The 4,535-nt window shown below is 32.9% G+C and overlaps 1 long non-coding RNA gene across 1 annotated transcript; it reads right to left on the minus strand.

Annotated features, from left to right (window-relative positions):
* Nucleotides 1-2,352: 2,352 nt before the first annotated feature.
* On the minus strand, nt 2,353-4,332 carry LOC147838815 (uncharacterized). The gene is made up of 3 exons (XR_015520147.2): nt 4,238-4,332; nt 3,592-3,639; nt 2,353-2,740 (listed from the first exon to the last, which is right to left on the minus strand). It is a non-coding gene; the product is annotated as an uncharacterized LOC147838815 (long non-coding RNA).
* Nucleotides 4,333-4,535: the final 203 nt, after the last annotated feature.

A 4,535-nucleotide genomic window follows, 5' to 3' on the forward strand; every position in this document is an offset into this window, starting at 1 on the left:
AGCCTGCTGTCCAACCATGTCCAGATTTTGGTTGAAATGAATAAAGGCCAAACTAATTCCAGGTCACATATGTATGGACAAAGTTTAAGGTACACTGAGGAAATCATTTAAGAAAAGTAAAAACCTCCTTGACCTGCACTTTTTAAAGTTTGAAGTTAAGGGCAAAACTGTGAACTCATTTGTTCAGTAGCTGTTCCCAGTGGAGGAATCTTCTCTTATGCTTTAAGCATAACATTAAAAACATCTATGTCCTACATTAATAGGCAATTACCATTGTAGGTCAACCTCATTTATCAGCTTTATGGTAATAGCATTCAATGGCATGTCCACCTGCTTCATATTTCAGAAAGACAGTAAAAGTGCAGATTTTCAAGTACATATTAAATCAGACTGTTGACTCTAACCTTTTATTGTTAAATCTCTATGTAGACTCTAGGCATTGAAGGCTTTACTGCAGATTCACTTTTTAGCAGTCAAGTTGGGAGCCCTAGTGTCCATGACACCTACATTTGTAGTCTTAGAAATTCTTAAATTGTTGTTTGTTCAATCCAAAAAGCTGTTCAAAGACAAGTGGCATGTTCCCGTTCTTTGGTCTTTGTCCTCAGTTTTCTCTGCCCTGTTGCAGGTCTGCGGTTACTGTATTATTTTTACTCATTAAAATTTTTCAAAGTGTCAAGGACAAACTTGTTATTGATTGCTCCAGCACATGCCGTTGCTGCTGTGAGAGAGGAACAATGTTCAGTGGTTAGTTACATAATACCAAACTTCAAAACACTTTAATAAAATTACACAATCTTAGCTGACAGCTTTTTCATCACAGCCGACAGAAACTCATTTTAGAGAGACAGATGGGATATTAGCTCATGGTAAACAGAGGCTAGGAGGATGTTTCATAAAAAGGTAATAAACGTGTGTCATAGGCAAAGATAAACAGGTCACATACTGCATAGTAGATGAAGCAAACATGAACATCATATAGGCTGATACAGCAGCAATTTAAAATACAATTCATGATTTATTATAGACCCTACTGGCGGTATAACAACAGTCTGTAGACACTGAAACTGACTCAGTCCAGATCACATCTCAGAAACTGAAACTATTGCATTTAAAGCAAGTTTCTTTTCTAGAATAAACATCCATATAGTCAGTTCCAGAAAAGTGACATCATTTAATACCAACATATGTGCATGAATGAATGTAAATGTCTATAAGTGTCCATTAGGCTACATTTATTTGTTTAAAATAATAATATTTGTCTGCATCGACAGCCTTATGGGCAGTGTAGCTGATTACACTTTATTTTGATGGTCCGTTTGTTGAAGTTAGTTACATTGCAACCACATGCTAACTAATTCTCATTAGATTATTAGTAGACTGTTAGGTTGGGGTTAGGATTGGAGTTGGGGTTAGGGTTAGTGTAAATTGACACGTACTTGCAAAGTTTCTTATAGTCAGTTAAATGTCTGTTGAAAGAGCAGAATCAACAGATATTAGGCAGACAGTCTACTAATACTCAAATGGACCATCAAAATAAAGTGTTCCGTGTGGCTCAATATAGCAGTGCATTCCAGCTTGTGGACCTGTCCAGATCCCAGCCCCTCTCTCCAAAATCGCTTCCTGTTCAACTAGTCTGCTAATACAAAAATGGGCACAATAAATGTTTAAAAAATTATAATATTTAACTAAATTTGAACTAAATAAATAGTATATTAAATATTAATTTGTTTGTTACTTTATTTACCAGGAATCATAATTAACAAAGATCATAGCAATATTTGGTAACCTTTTAATTTAGGTATCAATTTTCCTTTATTACTGGCTTATTACCTAATTATTTAGATATTGGCTGTTTAATAATACTTATAAAGTATCTTATGTTGTTTATGCACTGTAAAAAATGTTACTTAGATCTAACTTATAAAAAGTGAGGCAAGTGGTTGCATCGGACGTTTTAGGTTGATTCAACTTCCAGCCTTTTTTAAGTATTTTAAACACTAAAACATTGCTTAAAACAAATGCAATAAAATTAAGTTGAGCCAACTAATATTTCTAAAATTACTCAAATCAGATAAACTTACTTTTTTTGTTAAACTTAACTTACTTATACATTGCTATATGTTGACTGTACTCATTTTAATTAAGTATTATGAACTTAATGATCTAAATAAAATTAACCATGCATATGTCATTTAAAACTAATTTAATTGACTTCTGGCTGTAACCTCAGAAAATAAATCTTCGTTTCTATATTGTAAGCACAATATACACTAGTAAAAACAGATAAACAGACTTTCCTGTCAATAACAATTAAATAAGAATGGGAAGATGGATTAAAGACCATAACATGTATTCAATATCAATCGATGTTCCTTTTAATAGTGACTACAAAATAGGCCATTAATGTGGCTACACATACACAATACATAAATAAAAACATTAATAATACCAGATCCTATTGAGAAATCATCCAAGGCAACTCAGTGAGGAGATTTGCATATTTTGATAAAGATTTAGGATGCATAATGTCCAGTCCCACAAAGAGTCTCTAATATATCTCAAATGCATACAGTTTTGATGGATACTTGAAGTCGAGGACATCGGTAAGTCCAAACAGGAGCCATCATGCATTTGACAGGTTTGGCAAACCTCTGACAGTCCTATGATAATCCAAACTGTGTTGGGCTGATGGCAAATTTTTCCCGTGGGCAGCCGCATGCACCTCTGATTCCTCACAACTCTATTGGTAGAGACAAAAAGAAACAGGAGTTCAGGTGGTTGCTACCAAACAACATTAAATAGCTAAATACTGAATAGGAAATAACTACAAGTGAAGTTACAAAAGTCCAGTGAGAATGATGCATGGATGAAACACCTTAGTTTATCAGTTAAAAATTACCTTAGTTAAAATTACCTAACTTCTATTTAAAAAATAAAAAAAGTTTATAGAGGTTGTGTAATTACATTATTCCAGGTGTTTTTAGTTATCAAATTTTAAAGAAAACTGTGATTTTACTCAGTGTAACAGTGCATGTCATTGTGTTTTCCTGTCAATCAAAGAATTGTTAAAATTTAGGTATTACATTTTTTGTTTATTTTGGCAACTTATAAAGCATAAGAATGTGTATTTAATTTAGATATTAAAACTGTTTGAAAATGGCTATATGAAAATTATAGAATACAAGTGCTATAATTTAAATGTCATCTTCATTTTGCACCAAACTTTGCACGTCATAATACAAATTTTATTAAATAAATAAATAAATACATTGCCATTTTACACATTACATTAAGGTTTACATTAAATTTTTGCTAAAGCTACATTTAATTGACTTTCTTCAAATTTAATGTCACTGGCAAATGACAGTTCAGTGATTCAGTGTTATCAGTTAGCTTTATTGAAAGACTGACAGATAATAAGAAACTGCATTAGGATATTTTTATACTGTTTTTACTGTTGCACACATAAAAAAATCTTCAGATATCAAATGTAAGTTAATTCTATGGAGCCCACTATTGTTTGCAATTTTACCAATGTTTTACTTGCCTGCAAATAATTATAGCTGCAGTTGTATCTAATGTTTTTCTTACCTGGATGTGAAGTTTGAAGATCCACAGGTAACAAAATCACTTTGGTATCTAAAGACCAAGAACATGCATTTTAGAATGAGGTGCATACAATTTAAATGGTTCTGTAAACATCAGTAGTAAATGTAATTTAAGTTAAAATAAATTGTAAATCTGTAATTTATTCACTATGCAGCATTAAAAAACTTATGGACTAAATCTCTAAAACACAAACTTTAAGTTATACTTTCTCTTACGTTAAACACACACTACTTAACTGTTGCATACGTTTCTGCATTTAATATCCATCCTTAATGTGCTGCTATAACTTAGGTGAGCTAACTTTAGCTAAGTTAGCGCTAGCAAACTGAACCCCCACACCCCGACCGCCCACCAGTGACCTTGTTAATCGGTTCTGCAACGTTAGTTATACCTACTAAGTGTTTTAAAACTACTTTCACTATTTTTTCTCAATAATATCACTTTTAATCGTTAGCATAAACTAGCGTTGGTTAGCGTTAGCCAACTTAGCTTTCCATGTGAGAGCAGTCTAACTGTTAACATACCTGAGGCTACAGTACAATTTACAAAGCTAAAACCTCACCTGCCTAGCGAAGACAGCAGTTTTGCATGACTTTACAATTATCATTCGGCTAAATTTGCAACTTACCGTGTTAATCAGATCCGCTGCTGGGAGCAGTTAATGTCGACCATTGCAGAAGCTGCGTCTGCCTGCTAAATCCCGGGCAATGAAAAAGGAGTCACGCCAAACTATTAAAATCACGTTTTATGAACACCTGCCCACATCGACAGCTGCTCTAATAAATTGTCTGTGTCAACTCACTTTTATAACATTTATTCTACACAATAACCACGTAAAAAAATCTACTCAAATAAATTGCATTAGTTTTATTCAAAATATACAGTTATATAAAAACTGATATATTTTAAGTAAAGAGGAAACAAAT

This window comes from Danio rerio, chromosome 21, assembly GCF_052040795.2.
Source record: "Danio rerio strain M-AB ecotype USA chromosome 21, GRCz13ab, whole genome shotgun sequence".
NCBI lineage: Eukaryota > Metazoa > Chordata > Actinopteri > Cypriniformes > Danionidae > Danio > Danio rerio.